The 18,276-nt window shown below is 45.0% G+C and overlaps 1 protein-coding gene across 1 annotated transcript in view; it reads right to left on the bottom strand.

The window, feature by feature from the left end:
* Positions 1–18,276, bottom strand: part of LOC128775014 (sterile alpha motif domain-containing protein 1-like) — a 191,442-nt gene that overhangs the window by 157,590 nt on the left and 15,576 nt on the right. Inside the window, exon 3 of the mRNA XM_053895383.1 lies at positions 7,029–7,804. The gene's annotated coding sequence lies outside the window, so the exon portion shown is untranslated. The remainder of the gene's footprint in view (positions 1–7,028; positions 7,805–18,276) is intronic.

Raw genomic sequence — 18,276 nt, 5'->3', positions numbered from 1 at the left:
GAAAAAAATGGCTACCACTACCCCAAACACTGTACGTAAGCAAAATGAAATTAGATTACCAAAAGTAAATAGCACATCATAATAAGTGGTGGCCTCTATCCGTGACTTTGTGATATTCTTATACAGGATCTATTCCTATTTGAGTCTCTCTATGCAACTGCAATTAAGCCTTCAAGTCTGTTCAAAAGCAAGCCAATCACAAAAGTCAAAGGAGGTCACACTTTGTCCGTCTCTAGTTACAATACACGCACCGAGCGCTCAGATCTTAAGAGCAGCGGCTGGCCTAGGAATTTTCACCATCAAGTTACACAGCACTAGTGGAACTCTTTCTGGGAATCTAAGCCAAACTCTCAAGGCTATAATTCCAACTAACATGGAGAAATTAGAGAGAGACATTTTCATTAACGTGAAGCTTTAGACTTGTGGCCAAAGATTTGAAACGAGATGCAAAATCCAATCAGATGGAATAAAATGACTACATAATGTTGCCAAGAGCTGAAGAAATGCAGAATGTAATCGAGCAAGGGAGGAAACTAGCTGCAGCCTGGATGAGGGCACAGATGTATGTCTACCTAAATCAGGCCAAAGGACATGAGGGTATCGACCCAGGAGATCAAGGCTGAAAATCCCATCACATCTGAAGGGTGTGGACTGCTCTCTGTTGTCATAGCAACTATAAAGGGCTTAGTCTCCTGTTGTCATAGTGATCATAAAATGGACTTACTGGCAATTCAAAAAGAACCTGGAGATATGCCTCCTCGACCCCAAGTCCCTGCCAGATAAACAACTGGAGGGTGGCCCGGGCACCTCAACAGTTTGCATGGCAACCTCAGCCTATCTCACATACCTCTTTCTACCCACAGTGAGCATGTGTCTTGATAAGATTTGGGATTAAATATAGACACACTAAAGTTAGTGAAAGCCACAGTATTAATAGTCTTGTGTTGAGTTCAGAATAATCTTTGTACGTTAGGTATTAAACTGCATGGAATGCTTAAGAATCCAACATCTTTGAGAATGTACCAGATTGTACTTGATTTTAGGCTTGTCATTGACGACAAGGTGAAAATATGGGTGTTCTCAAACAGTATTAGAATGCTTCGGAAGATGAGAGATTCTCTGTATTTATGAGTTTAATTTTTAAATTTATAAGAATTACTTAAGTGGTTTTTTTGCTAATACCTTTAGGTTTGGGTCAGTAGGCATTTGAAGTGATTAAAAAGATCAGATATATTAATTCACAAGTGCAAATTTAAATGTTGAAGGAAATGTGATTCTCTCATACACTAAATGAAAAAATGGGAATTCAGTCCTTGCAACATGAATTTATTGGCCATTATTTAAAGCATACACCCAAAATCTGTTTGTTCTTATTTTATATATGACTTATGAGGGGCGCCTGGGTGGCTCAGTCGGTTGAGCGTCCGACTTCAGCTCAGGTCACGATCTCACGGACCGTGAGTTCGAGCCCCGCGTCGGGCTCTGGGCTGATGGCTCAGAGCCTGGAGCCTGCTTCCAGTTCTGTGTCTCCCTCTCTCTCTGCCCCCTCCCCCATTCATGCTCTGTCTCTCTCTGTCTCAAAAATAAATAGACGTTAAAAAAAAAAATTATATATGACTTATGAGATCCATATACAGAATGACAAGTATTTTAAGTAAAATAAAGGCATAAAATAAAAATAAATCTAGTTTGAGGCACCTGGATGGCTCAAACTAGAGCCAGTTAAGCATCCTCTGTCAGTTAAGCATCCAATTCTCGATTTCGGCTCAGGTCATGATCTCACAGTTTGTGAGTTCGAACCCCACACTGGGCTCTGCGCTGACAATGCAGAGCCTGCTTGGGATTCTCTCTCTCTCCCTTCTCTCTCTGCCCCTCCCATGCTCACTCGCTCTCTCAAAATTAAGTAAAATAGACTTTAAAATAACTAAATAAATCTAGTTTTTTTACTTTAATAAATTAATATTAAGACTAATATTCATTTAAAATTAATATTAATTTTAGTTCTGCCAAAAATGCATAACCTGAATCTAATCATGAGAAGACATCAACTATAAAATAAGAGGCATTGTACAAAAAAAGGAAAGAAGAAAAGTCCTCAAATATGTCACCATCACAAAAAAAGGAAAAAAGGGAAGATGAACTCTTCCAAATTAAAGACCAAAGGGCCTGACAGTTCTATAAAGTGCATGATCTGAGATTTTCTTTCACTAAAAATGACATTATTATTTAAACTGGGAAAATCTGAATGAGATCAGTGGATTAGATAGTACTATGGTATTAACGTTAGTTTCCCAATTTTGAAAACGGGATGGTATTTATGTAAGAGAATTCCTTTGTTTTTAGGAAACACAGAGTTAAGTATTTAGGGACAAAGAGACACTGTGTCTACACTCATCTCAGTAATTCAGGGAGGAAAAAAGACAAAAGAGGAAAAGGATAATACAAACGTATTACAATGTCATTGGAGAACCCTGGTGAAAGGTATACAGGAATTCTTGGCAAAACTCGTGCAACTTTGCTAAATGCCTAGTATTATGTCAAAATCAACATTAAAGAAGAACTGATATTAAAGTAGCAGTTCAAAAACATGCCACCCTTGAACACCAAAAATCACCCACTGACAAAGCAGCACAAAAAGACGATAAAAAGCTGGAAAAATGAATCTGAGAGACAAGAGTAGAACTGAGTAAAAACAGACAAGAGGAAAACGTCACGTTCTTAAGAAAAGTCTGAAAATTAGAGGACAAAAAAGGACTTAAAGTATGTTAAGCTTTCCTCTACTTTGAACCCAAAGTCAATTGCGTCCGGTCAGACGACAGCACTACTGACACCAAGAAGGTAGAATGCCCACTGCAAACGCCTGCCCCAAGGTCCGCCCCCCCCCCCCCACGCCCTGCCAAAGGAGCCCACATTCTGGATACTCAGCCCCGGCCCGCCCCACCCACTTCAGCATAACTCATCTTCTGGAAAATCTCTCTCTTGATCTAAAACCAAATGCTCCTAGGTAGAAGGCAGTTCCCACCCCTGGTACCCACATCTCAACCCCAGCCAGCCCAGGACTAAGGAGCTGTGAATCACGCTTTGTGCCAGGACAAAAGACCTCATTCAGTAGGAACGGCAATTCTCTTAGCATTCTCCTTGGTAATATAATCCATCATTCCTAAGCATTCCCTGTGGGTGGCGGTCCCAATATGCAGATAACCTGACTTCAAATGTGTCTGGACCTTCTCTACAGAGACAACGACCAAACAGACCCACCAAGTGTGGCTTCACTCTGGGTTGCGCCAGCCCCTTCTATTGGCTGAACCGCTCCACGTGCTATAACCCTGCAGATTCCAGCTTGCCTTACTGGGATCGTGAGGGCGCTCTGCACAACAGGCCGCCTTACCTCTCACTCCAGGGGAAAACTACCGGCCAAGGGGCGTAACAGAGCGCTCACCATAGAAGAAGAGAGAACAGGAATCAATAGCAGCCTGTGAAACAGAAACTAAAACAGACAAAGATGTTTTCTAACAGGATCAATGATCAAAAGTCAAAATTGACCATGTAAGGAAGTCGTGGTAGCCTCTTCTCTAAATTCTTTGAAGTCATGGGGGAATTTTTTTACTCTGAATATTTCAAATATTCTCATGTCTGAAACCAGGAGACACCCTATATAACCTTGAAGTGGTTATACATTGGTGACTGTGAGACTAAGAATGTGTGTGTGTGTGTGTGTGTGTGTGTGTGTGTGTGTGTGTGACTGAAGCACAGAAATACATAACAATTACCTTACCCTTTCATTAATTCAGTAAGTGTTGGCTAAGCACATGTTATATGCACAATGGAAGCTGAGGGGCTTTCAAAACCACGCAGACATGGAGGTTAAAACTCAAACATGAGAAGTGCTTTATTGAATACTTAGTACAACAATTCAATGAAACAAGTACAACCACCCTCATTTTCAAGGTAAGAAATCTGGAGGAAAAAACTAGACAAACATCAGAAGGATGTTAAATGGCACAACCAGAAGCCTAATAAAATTGAAGAGTCCCCAGTGTTAATCCTTAATCTGGAAGACTGGGTAATCTTTTAATCAAACCACCCCGATTCCCAAAATCTTGGCTTCTCCACCTGCTCAACAGGTAAATTAAACCAAATGGCCCCTGAAGTTGCTTCCAGCCTTAAAAAAAAAAAAAAAAAAAAAAAAAAATCTAGAATTTCCATCTTAGGACCTAGCCCCGTTGTACATACATAACAAGCCAGATCAAGAGAAGAAGGGAGGAAAAGTCTAAAATTAGGCCATTTCAGAAAAACTATATCATAGTTTACTCTTTTACACAGAGAAGGAAATGGTAATTATTCAATCAGAACAAAAGTTACGATTATTCAAATGAGGTTTTGTAGAAAACTCAAATAAGAGGATCTCTGTACTGTTTCTCTTGTGATTATTAAGAATAATAACATTCTCTAGTCTCCGCAACGCAAAGGCAGCAGAGGCAGTATTGCCCTTGCAGGGAGGGAAAGCGGCACCCCGCAGAGGCTCCTTGGCCTTTCCATCGATCGCCCCCTAAGGAGCAAAGACACGGTCAGCAGCTCTCAATCCCCCAGTCCCCTTCCAGTTTTCCCAGGATTAGGGAACACCTGCGGACTAAGATGAAAAGGCCACAGACATTTGGAGAAGTTCTCGTTCAGTCTTGCCTCCCTTCTGTAACCCAATGCCCTCTCTCTTGCTGCTTCCAGACTTCCACCTGCCCCACTAAGATAACCCACCTTCTTGGGCCTGCTGAGCCTCCCAAATAATGCTTTGTGCTCAAAGAAAAGCAGACTGGACCAAGAGGAGCCTAGTGCCTAATCAAGTCCCATCAATAATTGGCCACGTGACCTGTATGTAACTAGCTATTTTCAGCTTCGGATGCCTCTTACCTACTCTGAAAGATAGCAGTTAACTGTGGACCTGTCATTTCAATGGAAAAGTAAGTAAAATCAAATATGTTTTAAATATATAAAACACCTTTCAAATTACAAAGAAGATCTATCTCCCAGTAGATAAAGAAGTAGCTGAAAAGGCTAATCACAGAAGAAGTAAAGATGGCTAACAAAGACAAAAAGCCGCTCCTTTAATAAATCAAGGACGTGAAAATAACACAACCTTCAGAAATTATTTTTCATCCAACAGACTGGCAAAATTTAAAAGATTGTATTAGCAAGGGTATAGGAAGATGGGTAGTACATATATTTCAGTGGGAAGGTTGTCATTATCTTTTGGGGGAATTTCGTGGTATCCAACAAAGAATTAAATATGCATACTTTTAATCTGGCAAGATCTCTTACAATCCCCTCCCAAAGGCATGTTCTCACATACGCCAAAAATATATGTATAAAGATGTTCGGGCAACACTGTTCACTTAATTGGAGGGTGGTTAAATAAATTACTTGATATCCCTAAACCATAGAATATTAAAGAGACAATAAAAAGAATAAGTAGGGGCCCCTAGATGGCTCAGGTGGTTGAGTGTCCGACTCTTGATTTCAGCTCAGGTCATGTTCTCATGGTTCTTGAGTTCAAGCCCGGCATCAGGCTCTGTGTTGATGGTACAGAGCCTGCTTGGGATTCTCTCTCTCTCCTCCCGTCTCTCTCTGCCATGCATGCTCTCTCTCTCTCTCTCTTAAAATAAATAAACCTTTTTAAAAAATTACGTAGATCTATTTCTTTTTTCCGACATGGAATACATTATGAAACAGGAAGTGCCTGGCACGTAGGAGTCACTCAGTAAATATCTTTTGAATGAATGAATACACATACAGCTTCGCCTAGCACTTTTACATACCCTATCTCATCTAATTCTCATCATAACCCTACCATACGAGCCAGGCAGATGTTACCGTCCCCGATGTAAGGAGGAAACTTGGGTGGTGACGACTTACCCAAGATCATAAACGTGAGGTACTTACTGGCCAGCGCTCTTTGGTGGCCGACACTCACCCTGCTCACGGTGACTGCCAGCCAGCAAGCAGACCCTCAGGGGGTCATCAAGTCTGTAGGCAGCTGGGGGGTCACTCAGCAATAGCTTGTTGACTGGGACAGACTGATTCCTCTTTTACCACAAAGCCTTCCATTAGGTGAGGCTTGGCTCTCTAGACCTCTACTGGGGCCCACTGGGCATCTAACGACAGGTCTAAAAAGAGGTCATTCAACAACAGGTTGTCATGGAAACCCTACCCTCCACCCCTGGCCCCTGGAACAGAATGGAGCGGGAAGGGAGAGAGGAGCATTTGTGAAGTGCCTGCTATGAGCCAGGCGCGATGAATAGGAAAAAATTCATCTGAGCCTTCCTTTACAAATCACCAAGAGAAAAGGACACTGTGCGCTGTTAAACAAAGTGCAGAACACGCCTGCTTTGCTGCGTAATCTAGGTCAGTCATAGCTGCGGAGGCAGCTGAGTTCACGTGGCGCTCGCCGTGCTCCTCCCTCTTCCCCGGTGCGCACGGCAGGGGCCATGAGCCTGGTACCACGTGGCCGCCGAGCCACAGCCTTGCGGGGGCCCTGCCTCCACCAGGCAGTCACCTGTTCACACCAGGAACACGCATGGCAGGCACACGGGGAAAAATTACCGGCTGATTTGCAAAACACAAACACTCTGTCCCAGATAAGCCAGGGGACAGCCAACACGTTCCAAAATGTCGGGCACGGCGCTCTCATTGAACCGGTCCTCTTTCACTTGTATTCGCCCTACACTCGCTTTATCAGAAAATGCTGAAAAACAGGGCTGTGTTTGGGCAGAGTTACCTTGGAACTTTCATCTTAATTACAGGCGCTCTTAGTAACCGTTGCTTAGTAACAAACACTTTTGAAATAGATTTGTTGACTTATTACGAGAAAGTCTGAAAAGACCTTGGCGTGATGGAAAAATAGCAAGGGCCTGGTAAAGCAAAAAAAATGTTTTAACTGACAAAGCGCTAGCAAACTTCAGGCATTCCCCAATTCCAAGGGCATTACTGAATGTCTGCAGTGGTTCCATAATATTTTACTCTATTTTATTACCAACCTATTATTTTCAGACCCACGTCAGGTGCAGCTGAGTACCAAAGTTCTGGGACACAGGCCTGGGACTTTTACGCAAAGCAGGATCGCACACAGAACAGCAGTGGCTTCTGGCCGTCCGCGGGTCCGAAACCTCCTCCATGGCATAGTTTTGAGGCTGCTTTTATTCAAGGTTTCAGGAGGCGTCTGAGGCGTCTGGTGAGCTTTCAAGTCAGAAGGGAAAGCAAGGGACGCTTTCCCTCAATCTTTCCAAGAATATTTCTTTAGCACCTGCTAATAAAATCTGTGATAAAAGCGGAAATGGAAGTGCCTTTCAGCACTACGTCCAACACACATCTCCCCCCCGAAGCAAAACTCCAACCTCACGCTCTCTCCTCTTCGGGCGTCCGCCTCCTCGGCCCCAGGGCAAGACCTCTCCCTCCACTGGCCATCTCCACCTCAGAGGCTGGACACCTTCACCCACTCTGCTGTGCTCTCATGACCTCCCAAGAAGGGACCCTCACTGGCATAGTAAATCCATGCCCTTGGATCTTTCTGGTAGTTTCCTCTGCCCCGGCCTCTGCTCTCGTTTCTTTTCTTCCTATTTTGAAAAACTTCTCGAAAGAGGAGTCTCCCCTCACTGGTGTTCTTTTCTCACCTCCCACTCAATCCTCAAGCCACAGCAACCTGACCTTACCTCATGATTTCCTTTTCCAGTGGCCATTTCTGTTGTTTCCAGAAAGGCTTTGATGAAGAGTAGCAGAATTTTCAGAAATCTATCCTTCTGATACGTGTTTGTCTCTGTATTTGCAAAAATATTGCCAGACAGTAAATTATTGGTTCCACCACCACACTTCTCCCAGGGCCCTGGCTCACTTAGCTCCGGTGTGGACTATTACGTTAGCCTGCGAACCCACAAGTCTCCAGATCCACTTGAAGGCTTCCCACGCTGTCAAAATTTCCTTCCTAAACACTTCCTGATCTGACAATCTTTCGCCTCCGCTCAGAAACCTTCCTGGCACTCCATGCCCTCCAGTATCCTTCCTTCCCAGTTCTCTCTACTATTTAAGTCCACCCACCCCAGCCCATCTGCCTGGGGAGTCCTTCAAATTTGCCACCATCCAAGCCCACATCCCTGTGGTAGAAAGAAGGAGTCGCCACTGAAGGAGGTAAGACAGCATCCACTCAGCAGGGCCCCGCCCCAGACATTCTATCTGGTTTGCCCAGCACGTCCCATTGCTTCAGGAGTCTACTCCGCTCATTTACTTTGGCTGCCCAGCCCCAAAGGCATTTGGACTTGAGGCCATGGGCCGAAATCTTTGGACCAGCCTTCCTCTAGCCTCCCAAACTCTATTCATTTATGGACTCCTTCACTGAACAAACAGTTATCGGTGTGCCAGGCATTGTACGAAGGCAGCAATGACACGATAATAACAGAAGATAATAAGGAAACTCTGTCTGATCTCGGGGAGTTCGAGGAATAAAGAATTATTCAAGTAAATATAAAGTAAGTGCTAAGAGGAACTGTATAAGGCTTGTAGGAGTTTACAGTAGAAACAACTAGCCAAGTCAGGAAGACATCCCTGTTGAGAGCTGAGGTCGGGCAAGTGAGGGAAAGTCATCAAGGAGGCAAAGTTACGTCCGTGGGAGGTAGGGGTGAGGAAGGCAGTACTCCAGGAAGAGGAACAGCATGTTCAAAGGTCCTGTTCCTTTCTTTCTCCAGTATGCTCACCATTAGGGAGCTTCCCTACTAGGCTATGTTTTCTTTTTTAGCATGTCATTATTGGCTTCTAAACTAAACAAAGACTCCCATTGCAAAATCAGAGCAATCATTGTTTTTGAAAGACTTAGGCTGTAATGTAAAAAAACACAGTGCTTAGGTTTTAAAACATGTATTTACAAAAACATTTTTCTGTATTTCAACACCCTCATTTATTCGCAGCTTGTACCTTTTTTAAGCTGAGGATTTATATCTGAGTATTGGAAGCATTCACTTCTCATCAACTTTCTGACAAATTCCACTCCGAACAGCTGCTACCATAAAATTTAATTTGCCACTTCCCAAAAAAGTCACTTCAACGTAAAATAACTTTGCCTTCCTGCTAATATTTCACAACTAATTAAAACTGAAAGGATGGGCTGAGTCCCCGCAGACTGGCTCCGTCCACAAGCCTGCACAATTACAGACTGTGAGGGGGGAGGGAACTCAAGTCTTGAGCGCTGGAGAATATACAACGTGTCTCCAAACATTTGCCCTTCCAAGAAGCGAAACTAGCGAGGATGTGCGGCAAATACGAAAGCGAGATGTGAAAACTTCAGAACAATTATCTGTGTAAATCGATTTCCGGATTTCCAAAGTTCAAAAGGCAAGTCATTATGTGCTTCTAATTCACCTTCATGGTAACCATCGTTCGTACGCCTTCCGTACAAAAATCACAACCCAAGCCAAAATACCGGCAACCTACCTTGTGGCATTTATTATTAGCCCACAAAATGGAAACTTTCTTCAACTATTTTCCTAGGTGCCTTAATTGTACAAGAAAATTAACAGGAAGTGGAACCAGGCCAACCTCTTGCTGCAGAACAAGGTTCTGTTGTCAAACTCATTCACGCCAAGGCGGTGCTCGACGTTCAAAAGAGGTGACGGGAAGGTTTCTTCAGCCAAGCTGAGGAAAATTAATGACCACCACTCAGAAATATACAGTCTGTTAGGGCAATGCCCTCACCCCTGATCATCACGGAAGGGCAGGAAGGGGAGGATGGAATGGGGGAGGGCACAGGAAAGAATGGGGTTGTCTGTCGGGAAATCCACAAGACTCCATCAGTCTACAGGATTTTTCCAAACCCCCTCCAAAGCAGTCGAGGCCCAACTTACTTCCAGGAAATAAAACAACGTGCGCAATGTGTCCACCCTGCTTAAGTCAAACGCAGTCACCGATGATGACGGAAAGCCCTGTACTGCCCCTTTCCACAGACCCTCGTGTCCTAGCTACACCTGGGGGATAAAACTCCCTCGAGGACTTGGGCTTCGATTTGATGATAATATACTCCCGTTTTACACTAAGGATGCTATCTGCACACCCTCCATGTGACCGTCCCTTTGGCACACACGCACACACGCACACACACACACATACAAAAAGCCTTTTTTTGGCTTAGAGTAGGTACATTACTTTCACAGCAGACAGAGTGATCCTGTTAAAAACCTATCACACATCATGTCACTCCTGTGGCTCAGTGCCCCCAGCAGCACCTGCTCAATCACCGCTACCCCAATTCCAGGGTCCCTATAATAGTCTAAAGGCCCTTCACGCCCCCCATCGGCACTCCCCCTTGCTCCCCACCCCCCACACCCCACTAGCTGGCTGCCCTCCGGCTCTCCCACTCACCTCTGCCGGCGCTCGCCACGAGCTCCCCGACTGGCTCGTCTCTCCTACACTCCCAGGGTTCTCTGTGTGTCCTTGCTATTATTTCCTTGGTCTGGGTCTCCCCAGAGCTCGCTCTCTCGCCTCCCCCAAGTTTTGCTCAGATGTAAGAACGCGATTTCTCTGGCCAGCTTATCCTAAGTTGCAAGCCACCCTCCAACCCCCGCCTGACCCTCTGACACTCTATCTCCCTTCTTTGCCTGATTTTTCTCCGTAGTACTTATCACTTTCTAATGTTACTTATTGCTTTGTTGTGTATATTGTCCTCTTCTTCCCTCTAAAAACGGAAACTCCGTGCGGGCAGAGATTTTTGTCTGCTTTGTTCACTGCAGTATTCCCCAAAACTTAGGACAATGTCTGGTCATGGTAGGCAGTCAATCAATACTAACTAAACAAGTGAATTTCACCACTGAATGCATAAATAAAGTAGGGACTGAAATTCTACCATTCACGGAATGGGACAGCAGAGATGAGCCTTACTGGGCTTGACAGGAACGCAGACAAAGTCAAGCCCAATTTTACTTCCATCCCCCTCAGCTTCCCAGGAGCCTACAACTGCAATCCAGGATGGACCCTCTTTTATCTGGCCATCCTCTCCCCCAGTGCCAAGCTTCTGGTTATAAACTAAGCTTCTGGTTATGACTCTAGTGTCATATTTAAAATCCACTGGGGCGCCTGGGTGGCTCAGTCGGCTAAGCGTCTGACTTCAGCTCAGGTCATGATCTCACAGCTCATGGGTTCGAGCCCTGTGTCAGGCTTTATGCTGACAGCTCAGAGCCTGGAGCCTGCTTCAGATTCTGTGTGTGTGTGTGTCTCTCTCTCTCTCTCTCTCTCTCTCTCTGCCCCTCCCCTGCTCGCTCCCTGTCTCTCTACCTGTCTCTCTCTCTCAAGTTAAATAAAAATTAAAAAATAATTTTTAGTGAAATAAACTCCACTAATCCCGGGGCGCCTCGGTGGCTCAGTGGGTTACACGTCCGACTCTTGATTTCGGCTCAGGTCATGATCTCACAGTCATGAGATCAAGCCCCGTGTCAGGCTCTCTGCTGAGTGTGGAGCCTGCTTGGGATTCTCCCTCTCTCTTTCTCTCTCTCCCTGCCCCTCCCCTGCTTGTGCTCTCTTTCTCTCAAAACAAATAAGTAAACATTTAAAAAAATCCACTAATCCCAACAACTCCTGTGGCACCCAGTAAGCATCAACCCACCCCCACTCCCTAATGCCACACAAGGCCCCCGGGGCCACACCTCATGACACAGGCTATAAGGACAGAGGGGTCCACTGGCAACAAACATCCAACATTAATCGAGAACAGAAAAGCCGAACGAAAGAGAGAAGGAAAAGCACATCATTCCATCCAAACATTTAACTAACCCAGCCAACATCCGGTAACATACTTGGTTCTAGGCCCAAACTCCACTCCGAACTCATGAACCTCAGAAGTAATTTAACTTCCTGTTTGGAGAAAATATAGAGATAGATGCATCAAGTTCTAGTCCAGAATACCAATGACCACAAACCTTTTCCTGTGTATTCTGCCAAAGTAAAACGTGACTTTGGGGGCCACGGGGCGGGGGGCGGGGGGAGAACGTCTGTACCCATTTCCTTGTTTGTACCAATATGAACAACAGAAAACCCCAATGGAAAAGCAACACCACCTTAGGTACTTAAAACCAAAGTCCTGGGTCTCCTTGGTTTCAACCTCTCTTTCCAGCCTTTGTGGATTTTCTCTGGCCTTGAATCCCAGATCTCCAGTCGGCTAGTCCCAAATCGTTCAGCCCACACTGCACATCTTCTAGCTCATAAATGTGCAATGATAATGGGTCAAGCACTTTACATGCACTGTCTCATGTAAACCTCTCAACAACTCCAGGGGGGACAGTGTTATTACCACCCTCATTTTACAGATTAGGAAACTAAAGTTGGAGACATGAAGTGACTTTCCAATGGAGTCCAGAGCTCAAATTGAAACGTCTGACTTCAAATCTTGGTTCCCTCATGACTACGCCATACAGCAAGGTTACAGAGGCTAATGCGTTGCCAATTAACTTCTTGAAATAAGTATACACAGAAATAAAATAAAAGTCTTTTGCAGCATAAAAGTAAGATGCGGGGCTGCGTTTACATCTGTTAAATGATGCATAATGTAATAAGGCCACATAAAATGGAGCAGGCAAAATAGGAAATTCACAATGAGCCTATACATGACTATATGGTTTTCAGAAATGTTGCACTTTGAGAAATGTTTACTAAACATTGACTTAATGATGAAGAGAACAATTTCCCAGTTCAGAAGCCCTTATGTCATTAATACTACACAGAACATAAATATTCTTTAAAGCAACACTGAAGTCAAATTCAGAAAGTGAGCCCTAATGTAAATGAGCGATAACACAAAATTTTCCTCTCTGTCTCATAGCACCTGTGCATTTAGAAATCCACAATATAAAAAAAGTACAAAAAAAAAAAAAATAGCACAACTCCCAACATTATTCAAAATGTTAAAGAGACGATGCATGTGCATTTCCCTCAACAACATCATAAAACGAATCTTCACAGCGAAGAGTCTCTTTCATATGTTCACCATGAGGAATTTTTTTTACTTGAAGTTTAAAGCTAACAGACAGAAAAAAAAATAAATAAAAATAATAATAATAATAATAATAATAATAATGTCCCTCCCAAACTCTCATTCAAAACCTGAATCTCACAGAAAAGTCTAACATAATTTGAAAATGCATTCCAATTTGAAAAACAGCACACAAGCACTTCTGAAATCTTGCCTGTAAAAATTTAGCGGCTCAACTTTAAAATTCACACTCAGTGGGGTGCCTGGGTGGCTCAGTCAGTTAAGCATCCAACTTCGGCTCGGGTCAAGATCTCGAGATTCGTGGGTTCAAGCCCCAACGTAGGGCTCCGTGCGGACGGCTCAGAGCCTGGAGCCTGCTCCCAATTCTGTGTCTCCCTCTCTCTCTGCCCCTCCCCTGCTTGTGCTCTTTCTCTCAAAAAAATTAATAAACATTAGAAAAAAATTTAAACTCACACTCAAAACCCAGGAAATCATGGCTTTGTTCCAGCTCAAACAATGGTTACATTTGAAAAGACAAGAACAGCAGGCTGCCCGGTTCTAGAGAGATGAGAACAGACTGAGCCCCTTGGAGAGGCATCACTGGTGGCCCTTACTGCTCCCACAAACAGAGGGCTGTGCCCTGTTCTTTCTAAACACGACTTCCCCTTTTCTTCTCACAGATGGTGCCTCCGTAGAGATTAAGCCCCACTGCACGATGAGGACAGAGGTGGAGTGGGCCTGACAACCTGCCTTTGCTGTCTCTTAAAAGTCAGGTAGGTAACTGCCCTACAGTTTCAGGCAGAAATCCTATTTGAGATCAAAGGCTTTTAGAAAAGTTAAGAATGGGGGCGCCTGGGTGGCTCAGTCAGTTGGGCGTCCGACTTCGGCTCAGGTCGTGATCTCACAGTCCGTGAGTTGGAGCCCCGTGTCAGGCTCTGTGCTGACAGTTCAGAGCCTGGAGCCAGCTTTGGATTCTGTGTCTCCCTCTCTCTCTGCCCCTACCCCACTCACGCTCTGTCTCTGTCTCTCCAAAATGAATAAACGTTAAAAAAAAAAAAAAAGTAGAATTACAAAAGTTAAGAATGTCCATCATACCCCAAGGCTGAATTTCTGGCCACTCAAATGGTAAACACAGAAAGCTCCAGTAGAAACTAGAAGGGGGGAAAAAAAAATCTAGAGTCATTGATTTATTGGGGGGCTGGGGGGAGGGAAGAGGGGCGTGCTAGTGTAACTGGGGAGAAGTAGTTTTGTCCCTTTTCATAAGGCCCAAAGAGATTTCCATCAGGCGTCCTGCCAGGAGTGTTATAAGCACCGTGCAAAAAGCAGCCAGGTATAAATGGACAAAGAGTTATCAAAAAATTAATTCAAGACAGAAACATCAACAGTACTAGGAGACATTCGAAGTTAAGATCTGATTGTGAGGAGGAAACAGGAGGCGTGTGTTTGGGATTTGTTTTCAAAGTCCGGGGCAGGAGTGCAAGGGTGGAGGAGAAGTGCTATTTTGGGGTAAGATTTCTATCTGGTATTAAAGTTCACCTGGGAGAACAGGCTAACCAGAGAGCGTGTCCACTGAAAACAAACCAGGACCAACACGAGCCTTATCACAGGATCCACCTACACCGCGAGTATATACCATTTCTTCGGGCAGCCCAACACGTCCATATAAATGCCAGCACTGCAGAAGTAAGTGTACTCAACTAACTCTTGAGACCCAGATAAAATTCTTCCTTACTTCAGGAAATAATAAAAGAAAGTAAAGCCATCTGAGTAAGTTTCATGGTAACATGAATAATTCAATTCTGAAATTGAAATATAAATCCTAAATCGCGGGAATATTGCAATTATAAATCTCCACACCAGAGTCTTGTAGCTGCACTTACAGCCTAGGTCACAGTCATGAGATTTTTTTTTTTCCCCTTCTTAAAAGTAAAGTGATAAGAACTGTGTCATTTTCGATGAAGTTTTAAACCATATTTCTTCTGGCCTTTTCCATTTGAAACTGAAATTCATTTCCCAATAAATATTTTAACACCATTCTTATGAGCAGGGACAATCCATCAGAGAACAATTCCATAATTGTTTCCGAAGCTTACAATGCATGTAATGTCACAAAGTAAAGGTCCTGGATGGAAGACACGATTATTATTAAACCTTGAAAACAATAGTGAGGTCTTGAGAGCATACTCATCAAATGAAGAAACAGAGCCACGTAATTCAAATGCAGATTAAACCAAGTGCCTGCAGACAGAGGGAAAGAGAATACACCCACTAGAAATTCCTTTATGAAGATTACCAGCATTGAATGCCTTTTTAAAAATTCAAACTTCACCCTGCATGTATCTCCCTTCTTCTGTACTGTCAGAAAAATGAGGCTGATTTTGCTTTGCTTGACTTTTGTTGGTGAACCTGTTACGGGTTGGCCGAACTGGGTCCCCACCCCCTAAAAAAAAGATAGGGTGAAGGCTTAACTCCCAGTGCCTCAGAATGTGACTTTATGTTGAGGCAGAGTCTTTCCAGAGGGAATCGGGTTAGAATGAGGTCATGAGGGTGGGCCCTCATCCAATATGACCGCTGTTCCCATAAAAAGGGGAAATTTGGACACAGAGAGACACACAGAGGGATAATGATGTGAAAAGACTCGGGGAGGAGGCGGCCGTCTACAAGCCAAGGAGGGAGGCCTGAGAGCCCCCAGAAGAAACCAATCCATGGACACCTTAATTTCAGACTTCTAGCCCCCAGAACTGGCAGACAGTACACCTCTTTCTGTTAGGTAAGCCACCCAGACTGGTGGCTTTGCACAGCAGGCCTAGCAAACTAATACAGAAGCTACAAGGGCTCTTTCCTTTGAGTCCCGTAGACCATCCCTGTGCTTACCCACAGGAGACTTTCGCCAGGAATTAATGTCAGATTTATTAGGCTGTACTTTCTACAGTCTGTGTCTTCTTCCGCTTTCTAAAACCAGGCCTAGGGGCGCTTGGGTGGCTCAGTCGGTTGGGCGTCCGACTTCAGCTCAGGTCACGATCTCGCGGTCCATGAGTTCAAGCCCCGCGTCAGGCTCTGGGCTGATGGTTCGGAGCCTGGAGCCTGCTTCCGATTCTGTGTCTCCCTCTCTCTCTGTCCCTCCCCTGTTCATGCTCTGTCTCTCTCTGTCTCAAAAATAAATAAACGTTAAAAAAAAAAAAATTTTTAAACCAGGCCTATTTTGCCTTCTCCAGAACTTTCACAGAGCCCTCTTTTGCAGATAATTTCTCAAAAAGACCAGGCAATAACGAGTATAACTCATACTTACACGCTATCAACTCTGAGTCAGCTGTTTGCACGGATTGCCTCACTCGGTCCTTCCAGTCCCCGGAAGAGGCGGGAAGAACCATTGCTGTCTTCAGACAGAGCACAGACGCCTCCTTCCGCAGGTGGACTGAGGAAGCATCACCTGTCCACAGACAAGGAAACTGAGGCACAGTGAGGCGAAGTAACCCAGCGGAGCTCCGGAGTCCGTTCCCTTAACCCCCACCCCCCTCCCCACGTCCCCTCTCGTTTGTTGTTCAGGGCCATGGATCACGGGCTTCAGGTGGACGGGATCCTCAGGTCCCCGAGGTGCCATCCGTCTGGACCTGGAGACCCGAACGTTTTCCAGTTCCGCGATGAATGACGCACGTTCACTTTAACTCCTTGATGACGCCTGCGAACCTTTTCTAGCTGGAAATGGCTTCTTCTTGGTTGCGAGGATGACAACTAACTAGCAACCCAATAATTCTCCTTGCTTCTCTGTCTTCGTTTATCATCACCGCGTCTCCCCCCAGCCACGGGTCATCTCTTGTCTCGGGATAGACGTGCATTTGAGACTTGCTTGTCTTTAGAATTTCTTGCGAGCCTTTGCTCACGCCGGCCGTCGGCTGGCTTGGCCCTGTTCTTACTGTCGGTACGTTCTTGAATTCTCAGCTTTTACCATCTTTCACATAGTGTGCTGTACTCGTCGGAGCTCAGAAAGCCCGCAGGGGATGCCCTATGTGGCTTTTCGGTTTGGGGTTTGGTTTTTGTTTCAGGAGGCATTCCCCTTTTCTCACTCGTGGGAATAACCCACCTTCAATCAGAGCTTGATTTTTCCAAGTCTTCTATCTCGCTGAGTCAGCCTTCTCTCTATCCCTTCTTTCCTCTCCTCTGTAAACTACACGAAGGCCAAGTGCCAGCCAAGGACCACTCGCACACAGTCCCCGGGCTCTCCTGAAGTCGGCCTTGTGGCGTGACCAGCCACCCCTCCCTTCACCCCGAGGCAACAGAGACCGCTTGTTCCAAAGTCCTGGCGACCGCGACATCACCAGCCGGTCCTTCCTTATGTCCCACGTGAAGTCCGTAGCAACTTGAAAACAGTGAAACTGTACGCAAAAGGCACAGCAAAAGATCCACTGATACTCTCTCCCGCTTCCAGCGGCTCATTAAACCTCCCTTCCCCGCTGCATCTTGCCTCTGCGCCGAAGTGGAAACGTGCAGAGAGAGCTTGGGTGGTTATCTCTTCCCACCTGCCTGTAGCGGTGCCCACATCCCATGTTCTCCATCATTCTTCCACCTTCGAGTGTCTTTCTTTCTATACGTGGATCCACCTTTTAGACATGTTTCTTTTTTAGCACAGCCAGCCTCCCCGCTGCCAGAATTTCATTATCAGCTCGTCCCCGCCCCCCCCCCCACACACACACACACTGGCGACCCTGCCAGATCTCATGAACCTCCTTGAGGGTCTCTGCGTTGGTACAGATGGATGAGGTCATCAACGCTCCTCTGCTCTGTCCCTTTGGAGAATTGCTTGACGCTTCCTCCATTCAAGTACCTCTTTTGTGTTCCCACCTGTTTTCTCCTGCTGGGGAATTAATTTTTAAATCCCGAGTAGCAATCTCTGCTAACCCACCAGAGAAGGATGCCAGGAAGGAGGCTTCCTGTCAAATGAAGGGCTGCTCCCATTCGGAATAAATGTACTTTTACAGTCAATCCACGCATGTTCATTCAGTGTCTGTTATATACCCAACAGCGTATAAAGAAAAACCAATATGCTTGTCTTTCAACATCTGTGACACTGTCGTTATGCAGGACGCTTCTTGGGAAATAGCCCCCAGGTACAATTTACAGGTGCGTTCACTGACCACTCACCCCTCAGGTACATACGACCCAAGAGACGCACAAATAAACCAGCCTCCTGACTCTTGGCCAATTAAGCCTGACATTACATAACTGCCATTTAAAAAAAAAAAAAAAAAAAAAAAAACCCACAGAGGCAAACCCTCTAAACAGGATTT

Source organism: Panthera pardus, unplaced genomic scaffold (assembly GCF_024362965.1).
Source record: "Panthera pardus isolate Hobbes unplaced genomic scaffold, ASM2436296v1 HiC_scaffold_6, whole genome shotgun sequence".
NCBI lineage: Eukaryota > Metazoa > Chordata > Mammalia > Carnivora > Felidae > Panthera > Panthera pardus.
Note: the sequence above shows the minus strand (reverse complement) of the source record. Positions and strands in the feature narration are given on the sequence as shown.